Below are 11,641 nucleotides of genomic sequence, written 5' to 3'. Positions count from 1 at the left end.
ACCGGGCTCGGCGCATCATACTAACTGCATTTGTATTTCAATTCCGATTTAAATACTTGTTAGTTGTAGCATTTCGTATGCCATCTTTAGAATAACCGAGCCCATCTTAGTTGCATTTTGCGTGTGTTGCATTAGGCATTTCTGTATAGTTAGGATCATGCATGGATTTCTAATTAGCTTCTGTTTTGGCTTGTAGTACTCAGTAAGTTTTATGCTTTAGCATCCTTGCATGCGTGTGCGTGACTGCCATGATAGCATGCTTACCATGAGGCTATATGCTTATGTGATATAACTGGCTGAATGTCTATGGGTGAAGGTTGGGTTATTTGAATTGGAATAATTCATTAAAATGTGAGTTTTAAACCCACTAAATAGTGGCAAAACCATGTTTTCCTAAGCCCACCTGAGGGTGACAAATCCACATTTTAGCCTACTTGTGAGTAGCAAACCGCTTTTCAAAAACAAACATGAGATGTTTCGTTCCAATTCAGGCGATCCAGTCTATACTTGTATGCTGTGCACATCACATAGTAAATCTAGGCTAATAACCGGAATAAGAACGCATAAAGTTTGCCGGATTTGGACTCTTTGGTTCAGATTAAGAACCGTGACAATTTGAGAGTCCGAACTTGTAGTGAGCCCAAAACGAACAGAACGGGACTCATCCTCTCGGGGCGTTCGGGGACGTCTACAGTTTCTGGTGACTCTGCTGGGGATTTTAGAGAAGTTGACTCGAACTCATGATATCTTGTTTTGACTACACTTATGTGTTTTTTTGCATTGCATTTGCATTGGTGCGCTTAGGACACCGTGTTTGCCATCTGCTATTCCTGAACGGTTTACCGGAGGCTTGTCTTGTCAAGACATGACCATAAGGCTGACCGGTTATGGGCTCTGCCAGTATGGGAACACAAACCCCGGTTTTACCGGGGCACCCTTTTCGACCATTCGACCTAGTGTATATTCGGATCCATAGTGACCATTCCAAACTAGGACAGGTTGCTTACCCGATAGGTTGTTTGAAACCGTTGCGTGCGTAGTAAAACCCTAGCTCCTGACAAAATAGGACAGGGAAACCCTCCCCCAACATAGGGGTGTTTTGGCTCTCAATTATCTGTTATGTGCTGTCAAAGTGTGTCTCTACAGGGGTTGCATGTATCAGTTTGCGAGTTTGGGGCATCAGGCCTGCAGGCATCAGTCAGTGTTTGAGAATCAGTTATCTGCGGGTATCAGGTTCAGTCTTTGGGGACAGTGATTCAGGGATAATGATCAGTGATTGAGGACAGTGTGTGTTCAGCCTATCGACCGTGTGTTGATTATGCCCAGCTGTGTGTTGTGCATTTACTTTAAGTTGATATGCTGTCCGTTTATCTGTTTATTTCCTTATTGCTTTATTTATCTTTTTACTAGGGGCAGTTTTAGCACAATTGCTTCCGACCAAGTAGATATTCCCCAAGCACCCTGGACAAGAGGTCGCCGAATCAATCAATCCGAGGATCTGGTTGACGAACAGCCAGTGTTTCACTCTCTACCCCCAGCTATCAGATAGAGGCCAAGAAAGCACAGTGTGTCTGAGCAGAGTTTGCCAGAGCAGTGGATTACTCCATCAGTGGACAGTCAGATTGAGATCCCAATTGTTGCTATAGAAATAGACCTGCCAATAGTGCAGACAAATCAGGGCAGTATGGCGGCACCGACATGAGTTGAGGAAATGATGCGTTAGATGCAAGAGACCATGAGAGCCATGCAGCAGGACGCTGTTCGCCGGGATGAGTTTGCCAAACAACAGGCCGAGATCATGGCCCAACAAGCAGAATTAATTGCCAGGCTGCAACAACAAACCGGAGCATCTGCTTCACACCCAGTTCCTCCCCCACCGGGAATCCCAGCACCCGAGGAGGCACCAAATGTCCAGGTAGATACGGACATACCAACGGGGCCAGCTCCGCTCCCAATTCTGCCCCAGCTATCTAAGGCACCCACGCTTGTCAATCAACCGGACTCTCCCTTCGAGTTCGAGGTAGACCATACAGCACTGAAATTGAGCAAGCTCGAGAAGCTATTCAAAAAATTCCAAGGGGTAAAGGCTACCCCAGATATCGAGGACGGATATACCGACGTGGCTGTAACGTTGCCGGATAGATTCAAAATGCCGCAGATCGATCGCTTCGACGGATCTGGTGATCCCATGGTCCACCTCCGGCTATTCTCAGATATACTACGGCCAATGGGCCTCACCAGACCCTAGAAGCTTTCGCTATTCGGCCGGACCCTGTCAGGCGTGGCCGTTATCTAGTATGCGAAGTTGGAGGATGATGTCAAGCAGAGTTGGAATGAAATGGCCAAGGCCTTTGTTGCGCAATACTCTTACAACACCCAAATTGAGATTACAACTCGTGATCTCGAAACAACAAGGCAGGAGCACAAAGAGAGTTTCTCGGATTTTGTAACCCGATGAAGGGCGAAGGCTTCAATGATGACCCTGAGGCCTATTGACAAGGACCAGATCAGGATGATTGTGCGCAATCTCCAGCCAAAACTGATGCAAAAGATGATTGTACTCCCTTCCCTACCTTTTCTGATCTGCATGAGATGGGGGTACAAATTGAAGATGCAATGAAACAGGGTCTGATTGACCAGGATAAGGAACAGCCCAGAAGAACCTTTAACTGCAACAACAATGCAGGCCCGAGTGGCGCTGCAACTACAAGGAGTTCGGAAGTCAGCATGGTCACCACCATTCCCCCTCCCCTTCCAAGACCCATGGTAGCCACACCTTTCTCCGGTGCATCCGGAAGTAACACCCAAACCACCAACTACCCACCCAGAGGCCAAAGAAACTTCACCCCATTGTATATGCTCCTGTCCAAGGCTCTAGGGATATTAATCAGGAAATGGCATCTAAAACCCCTGGAACCGAGGCCGCTACCAAACCCACTTCCCCCCTCTCACAACCCAGCCAAATACTACGCGTATCACCAACAACATGGTCATGACACTGACCAATGTTTCCGACTGCGTCATGAGATTCAAGATCTCATTGACAAACAGGTGATCCTATCTCCAGAAAAACCCAATGTCACAACTAACCCACTCCCTACACACAACCAAGCTCCACCTCCCAAAAGAGTCAATTTTATCCAAACTGGGGTCGTGTCTTACGATCCTAGTATCTATATCACTCCTTCCCATCTACCTAAGCCGGAGGTGCTCCTTCCTGACTGCACTGACTTTTTGTGCATGCTGGGCACCTCCACAACACAACCTGAGCCAATGGTGGCGACTGTTGAAGATGGTACGGGAGAGATTGCAGAGGGGGATGGAGCTGTTGAATCAAGGTTTGAGCAGTCTGGGAACTTTGCTGGGGAAGCCTATGATCTGAGTGATTACATCCTGTCAGTAGGCCGGTCTAAGCCAAGTGTAGAATTGCCAAAGAAGGCAGAACTGTGTGTGATCCAGGGGGATAGATTTAAGCAGGGAACAGATGATGTGGCGGCTGTAGAAGAGGGCTTTGCCAACCTACAGTTTTTCAATGACCAAGAATCAGGGGGCCTGACAGTCAACTGGTTTGATTATGAGGAATCGGCAGAGGTTACCGGATGGCTGGATGATCAACCGGATATTGTGGAAGGGTTCCAACCAGAACAGGGCCCGGCAGGGGCGGGAGTATCAATTGTGGCCGGAAGGGCCGGAAGTCAGAATACATTGCCGGAGAGCGCCAGTATGAAGAATTTCGCTCGGGACTTGAGCATTGTGGATATAGAGAAAGTTGAACCACAAACTGCACTGATGCAGTCAGGACAAGAAACGTTTTGGGATTCTGAGAGTCAGGAAGGCAAAAGCCTGTGAAGGGGCCGAAAGTGCTGTAGGCACAGGAACAGAAGACGCTGCGGGCATGTGGGCTGAAGGTACTGCGAGTACGATCATACCGGGGCTGGACAGGTGTCCGTCGGCCGCCGACAGAATATGATGGGAAGACGATGATTTATGTCTCGCCCACACAGATGAAGACTGGGGGAGTAACCAGCCAGATGATACCTGGTATATCGGCGAGGTTGATCATATGACAAGAAGTGGGCGGTATTTCAAGCCCTCGCACCTAGACCAGCCAAAAGCATCTGGAAAAGATAAGGAAGCTGAAAGACAGAAAGAGAAGCAAATCGAAGAAGAGGCAGACATCTCCATCTGGGGATTGCTTATGGCATCACGAGTACACAGGCAGGCTGTCCTTTCAGCCATGGACAAGGCCAAGCTTTCTAGAGACACCACACCAGAGCAGCTAGTTGGATTGGTTTTTCCGGGAGGAGGTTCCCCGACATTGACCTTTTCTGACAAAGAACTACCGCCTGAAGGCCCAAATCACAACAAACCTCTTTACATCTCGGTGGAATGTAGAGGCAAATGGGTACCAGTGGTTCTTGTCGACACGGGATCTGCTATTAACGTGTGCTCGTCAAGGACGGCATATGCAATCGGGTTGAAGCCTGCAGACTTCGTGCCAACTACTCAATTGATCAGAGCCTATGATAACACAAGCAGGGAGGTGATGGGGACTGTCAAAATTCAGACCCAGGTTGGTCCAGGACAACACAACATTGAATTCCCTGTCTTGGACGTTCCTGCAACCTTTAACTTACTTTTGGGGCGACCGTGGTTGCACCAGGTCAAGGCAGTCTCTTCCACCTTGCATAAGATGTTGAAGTACCCTCACGGGAAAGGGGTAGCTATTGTTTTTGGGAATTCGTCAATCTATCCACCGCCGGAAGTGTCTACACCAGTCTTGGAAATCGAACATGGCACGGAGGATTTGTTCTTATCAGGGTTTACTTTAGCTAAGGCCCGAATTGTGCAGAACATCATGGCTGTTAATGAGGAAGTGTATGTCAGTGCTCAATCTGTATACCTCATGAACAAGCTTCAACACATCCCCGAGATGGGATTGGGGAAGGGCATCGCAGCATTGGCCGAAGTGCCGCACAATCCGTATACCTTTGGCTTAGGTTATCTGCCCACCAAAGAGGACTGGGTGAGGAAAGGTAAAGAGATGGCTGGGAAAGCCAAAGCAAAGAAGGCAGGGAAGCCTTTTGAGTTGATGCATAGGCCCATTCAGGGTACCCTAAACGGACGCTTCGTCCGGGAGGGGGAGGACTTTCCATTTTGTGGATTCCCAGAGCCGTGGCTGAATGCAGAGAGGAAGCGCGTGCCTGGTTTCGAGATCTTCTTCGACCTGCAACTATCTGGGGATGACGTTGCCGAAGAGCAGATAGACCCCATCAGCTGAGGTTGAGCAGTGTAAGAAAGTGCAGTCTAAGGACACCGAACTTGAAATGGGGGTAGCGCTGGCGTGTCTACTTTCAGATCCTCCCATCGACTAGGAGTGCTTGGGGGATAACTTCTCGGTATGCGTGATCGGGAATGGAACGGCTGCGGGCCCGCCAGCAACTATTTTGGATGCATCTATTGCACCCTCTCTCATTTGGCAGTATGAAGAGGGATTTTTGTCTAGCAGCACCGAGTCAGGTAGTGAGCCAGAATCTGATTCCACCGAGTCTTGTGAGTCGGAATTAGGTTCCAGCTCGACTGAGTCTGAGTCTGGTATTCCTGGGGATGATAACCCGGATGCCACAGTCTTGTTCAAGTCGTCTTTTTCTTTCTCTTTTGAGTCTGTTGTAACCGAAGAATCTGACGATTTGGATGTGCTTAATGAGAATCAAGTAGCTGTGGTTTCTAAGTACTTTTCTGTGCCCTTGATTTATTGCATTAACTCAGACTTTCAAAATTTTGATGAAAACGACGAGGACGAAATTCCTTCGGTTTTGCAACGCTTAATTGAACAAGAGCAGGAAAGATTTGTTAAACCCCTAGTTGATGAAATCACTACAGTAAATATTGGTACTGAAGAGGACCCGCGGCTGGTCCAGTTCTAGTCCACATTGTCTTCGGAGGAACGCGAGCGCTTAGTCATTTTATTAAAAGATTTCAAAGATGTTTTCGCGTGGTCCTACGAAGACATCCTGGAATCGGTCCTGAGATAGTACAGCACCGGATCCCTCTTGACCCCGAGGCCCGACCTGTTAAATAGAAACTCAGGAGGATCCGCCCCGACTAGGCTCTCAAGATTAAGGAAGAGGTCACTAAGCAAATCGACGCAGGCTTCCTACTGGTATCCGAATACCCGACTTGGTTGGCCAACATCGTCCCAGTGCCGAAGAAAGATAGCAGGATCAGGGTATGCGTGGATTTCAGGGATTTGAACAGAGCTAGTCTGAAGGATGACTTTCCCTTGCCGCATATTGACGAGTTAGTGGACTTCACAGCGGGGCATGCTTTGCTCTCGTTCATGGATGGCTTCTCAGGCTATAATCAGATAGTGATGGCACCCGATGACCGGGAGAAGACTGCTTTCACCACCCCGTGGGGGACTTACTGCTACAGAGTGATGCCGTTTGGGTTAAAGAATGCTGGAGCTACATATCAACGGGCCGCGACCACAATACTACATGACATGATCCACAAAGAGGTTGAGGTGTACGTGGACAACATGATTGTCAAGTCCAAAGAGAGAGAGGGCCACTGCACTGCCTTGCAAAAGTTCTTTCAAAGGATCAGAGAATTTCGGTTGCGGCTGAATCCTCAGAAGTGTACGTTCGGTGTTACAGCGGGAAAAATGCTGGGGTTTCTGATTACACAAAGGGGCATCGAGGTCGACCCTTCAAAAATCAAGGCCATCTTAGAAATGCCACCACCAAGGACTGAAAAGGAGGTGCGAGGCTTTCTGGGTAAAGTGTAATTCATAAGACGGTTTATCTCAAAATTAACCTTGACTTGTGAACCACTTTTTGGTCTCCTGAAGAAAGGCAAGAAATTCCAATGGGACGGCCGATGCCAAGCTGCTTTTGAACAGATCAAAGAATACTTGCAGAACCCACTCGTGTTGTCACCGCCAGAGCTGGGGAGACCGTTGATATTGTACCTTTCAGTGATCGAGACCACAATGGGCTGCATGCTCACTCAAGAATCAGAGGACAAAATGGAGAGAGCCATCTACTATCTGAGCAAGAAGATGCTAGAGTATGAGACTTGCTACACACCGTTGGAGAAGGCTTGCTTAGCTTTGGTATGGGCTACCTGGAAGCTGCGGCACTATCTGTTAGCTCACTCCGTAATGTTGGTTTCACGACTCGATCCCATCAAATATTTTTTCGAGAAACCAGCACTTATAGGTAGGCTAGCTTGTTGGTTGTTGTTGCTCTCTGAATTCGACCTGAAATATGTGACACGCAAGTCAGTCAAGGGGAGGGTAGTAGCAGAATTCTTAGCCGATCATCCAGTGGAAGGAGGTAATGCAGTTGAATACTTATTCTCAGATGAAGCCATTTTGCACATCGACGACGAGTATTGAACGATGTACTTTGACGGAGCGTCAAATCAGTACGGGTATAGGATAGGAGTGTTGCTGATAGCACCAGACAATTCCTGTATCCCTCTAGCCTTCAAACTCCGGTTCAAAGTCTCGAACAACGAAGCAGAATATGAGGCATGCATTGCCGGTCTAGAAGCAGCCCTGGAATTAGGGGCAAGACGGTTGGACGTCATCGGTGACTCGAACCTTGTTGTGTCTCAAGCAAAAGGAGACTGGAAAGTCAAAGAAGAAAAGATGATGATGTATCACCAGACCTTGGACTTGTTAATTCCTCGGTTCGAAAAGCTAAACTTTGCTCATCTTCCAAGAGAGAACAACAGGTTCGCAGATTCTTTAGCAACTCTATCTTCCATGATAGACATCCCATTTGGAATCCGGATGCATCCAGTCATCATTGACCAGAAATTTGCGCCAGCCTATGAGTCGATCACTGCTATAGATGAGGTTCAAGACGAAAACCCCTGGTATTACGACATTTGGAATTTCTTGGAGAAGGAAGCATACCCGCCAGGGGTAAATGCCAAGGATAAAAGGGCAATTAGAAGAATGGCCATTCAGTTCATCATCTGTGGGGGTAAGCTGTATAAGAGAGGTCATCTAGGAATGCATAAGCTGTGTGTCGATGTCGAAGAATCGGAGCGCCTAATGGAGGCCATCCATGGAGGAGAATGCGGTGCGCATATGAACGGAGTAATGCTAGCACGGAAGATCCTCAGGCAGGGTTACTATTGGTCTACCATGGAGGAGGATTGTATCGGTTTTGTTCGGCGATGCCACAAGTGTCAGATTCATGCAAACCGCATGAACATCCCGCCGTCGAAGCTGTACAACATGACTTCGCCATGGCCATTTTCAGTTTGGGGAATCGATGTGATCGGGGCTGTCACTCCAAAAGGGTTGAATGGGCATGAGTTCATCCTGGTTGCGATAGATTACTTTACAAAGTGGGTCGAGGCCCAATCATATGCAGTGTTGAAGGCGTCGCACGTTGCAAAGTTTATCAGAAACAACATCATCTGCCGCTACGGGGTCCCAAACGAGATTATTTCAAATAATGGTTCCCACTTCAAGAAGGAAGTGATTAACTTGTTGGAGAAATACAACGTGGCTTTTCATAAGTCATCCACATACCGGCCGCAAACCAATGGAGCGGTCGAGGCCGCCAACAAGAATATCAAACACATACTGCAGAAGATGGTGGAAACCTACCGGGATTGGCCAGATAAGCTGCCATTTGCTCTGTGGGGCTACAGGACTTCAATTAGAACTTCTACTAGAGCGACTCTGTATTCATTGGTTTATGGGATGGAGGCCGTTCTACCTATCGAGATTGAGGTTCCGTCATTGCGAGTATTGGCTGAGTGTCAAATAGCCGAAGCAGATTGGCAGCAGAGCAGATTTGAGGAACTCATGCTCTTTGATGAGAGAAGACTGAAAGCACTGTACCATGTTCAAGGTTATCAGCGCAGAATTGTCCGGGCTTTCAACAAGAAAGTTAAGTCCAGGAATCTAAATGAAGGAGATTTGGTGCTCAAAGACAACCGAGCTCCCATCCATGACCCAAGGGGCAAGTTCAGACCCAATTGGACTGGTCCCTACATCATCAAAGCTATCTGGTCAGGTGGAGCTGTGGTTCTGATGGATCTAGATGGCCTAGAGTTCTCCCAACCGATAAACATGGACAAGTTGAAGAAATATTACTCCTGAGAGGCTCGCTAGGCCGAAAACCCGAAAGGGCGACCTAGGCAAAAGTTAAAGCATAAAAAAAAATTGGAAAAATATAAAAACTGAGCTCGCAAGGTTGAAAACCCGCAAAGGGCGGCCTTGGTAAAAGTTAGAGCGTAAAAGGAGAGTGAAAATACTCGAGTAAACCTAAGCCTGAACTACGTAAGGCTTGATTCCCATCTTTAGGATACGTAGGCAACTTCATCCTGAAGTTCAGCCCTAAACTTTTCCTCGATCAATTCTGTCCATTTGATCATCTCGGTCATCCTTGTCTATCAGCATTTAAGGGCTTCGATTGTAATCCCCGGTGCAGTGCTATTCAGACTAGGGGCAACTTTCCGTTGCCGTGCAGTGTCGCGGTACTCTTCAGACTAGGGGCAACTTTCCAGTTGCAGGGATCCGGGGTTATGCATCTCAGTGACAGATCTCAGGCGTGTCCAGTTCTGATCCATATCGAAAATGGTTTTCAAAAGGTTTAATAAAAGTTGACTTTGTTCAAATTAATCTTTCTACAACTAAGACCATTTTTGGATCAAAGCAGAAAATTTTCAGTACCATAACCTTCAATTTCATTAATTTCAAAACAGAGTTCTCCTGCTCTTGCATACAATCGAAGTTGTTTTTTATTACATTCATAAAGAAAACTTGAAGGTACTAATAAAGCAATAAATCTGGGGCATAGTCAAGTCAGGTGTCTCTGCGCCCCCTCCCAGAGCTGGTCGAAGCTTCTGATACCGAGCTGGGCCCAATCTGTGCCTCTTCATTGAGCCAATCCAAGCACTCGTCAGACAAAGTATAACTGAAAGTGGGAGCGGGGGCCAGGAGTTCTCTCGTCCTCCATGATGTGGCATATCGGGCAAGCTGTGCACCTCGAACTGGGAAGGTAGCCGGATACTCTATCCCTTCTGGCGGGCAAGTCTGATCATGACCGAACTGGCGTTGGAACCAGAACGGAATGTAGAATACACAGTGAGTCAGACCAACCAACTGGATCCCGGTCTGCCGGAACATGCTATAGCTTATTGCCGGGAGATTGAGCCAAGGGCAGCGCCAAGCAATGCGATCTGTAGACAAATTGCACATCCAGTTGAACCACCATCCCTCATCAAGGGCATTAACTAGGCATTGTCGAAAGAAGTAGCCGCGAGCTGAGTAGGCTGGGCAAGAGTCCACAGCTTGCAATTTATCCATCAACCATACCTGGGGAGGGATGAAAAATGAGAGAATGAAGAATAGAGAGATGTACGATGAGAGAAAAGTAAGACAAGGGTTTTGTGAGAAAAACCGAGCTGAGGGCCGAGTGATGTGAGCAATGCCTATGTGAGATTGGGTGGGAAACATTACCTGCAGCAGTAGTGGACTCCCTGCAAATCTGGTTGTCTCCCGGCGATGAAAAGCATCCAAGCCCATCAGCGTCTCAGCCAGTGTCATCGCAATACAACTCTTTCCATCCTTCAAGCCCTGAGCAACTTCAATCAGGCGAATGCTAGATCCACCAAAGCCCGACGCAAGCAGAAAGTGAGATAGCATACACAAGCAAAGGGCATGTTGTCGGAAACCTTGCCAATGATGGTCGCCACGGTCACCCGCGTCAGAAAAGCGATAAATCAATCCGAGGATGTCCAGTTCCCCATTACAGATCAGAGACCGAGCGTCATGCGTGGTGAGTCCACACATCCGCCCTAAAGCTTGGACGTGACCAAAGCGAAACTGAGGCAAGATCTCTTCATAACTTTTAGATTCCATCAAAGCTTGAAAATCTTCGAAAGTTGGACATACCTCTTGCCCGCCGAAGCAAAAGACATGTGTTACCGGGTTCCAAAACCTTGCCGCGGCATAAAGGAAGGGAAGGTGTAGCGGAGTACGGCTCAGTGTGAATAGTGCATTCAAGCCAAAGCCCCGGAAGTTCAACTTTTCCGAGCCGTCTAAAGAAGCAATCCAAGCTGTGAGATTTTCGACGAGAAACGCTTCCATTTTGGTGCAAAACTGAGATGAAATGAATGAGCCACGGAGCTAGGACCTTTAAAGGGGATAAGGCATTGTTCGGGGGGACACGTGTCGAAAAACTGGCGGTTGCTGAGCTAAGTGGCCGGCCGGCCACCTTTTCTGGTAGACCGGTCACCCCTCTCCCCTCAAATGCAAAAAGCTGGTCGGCCAGCTCCCAAAGGTGGCCGGCCATGCTGCAATCTGTGCCTTTGGTCCTGTTCTACCCTCTAGAAGGAAGTTCCTAACATTTCCATGTATCGGGAGTGTTGAAGGCACGAGTTTTCCTCAGTTTTGGATGCGTTCTGTTGCCAAGATCGTCCGAAATACACCTTGTTTATCGAGTTGGTGTTTAGTCTTGCTTATCAAGTTGTTGTTTTGCTTATCGAGTTGTTGTTTTGTTGGTCGAGCTGTTTCGTTTACCGAGTCTTGTTTATCGAGTCGCCGAGTTTTGTGCATTTGAGTTGTTACTCTTTGTTTATCAATTTTGTCGAGTTGTAAACTTGCTGA

The sequence above is a fragment of the Camellia sinensis genome, chromosome 4, assembly GCF_055761805.1.
Source record: "Camellia sinensis isolate YWXY chromosome 4, ASM5576180v1, whole genome shotgun sequence".
Classification (NCBI taxonomy): domain Eukaryota; kingdom Viridiplantae; phylum Streptophyta; class Magnoliopsida; order Ericales; family Theaceae; genus Camellia; species Camellia sinensis.
Note: the sequence above shows the minus strand (reverse complement) of the source record.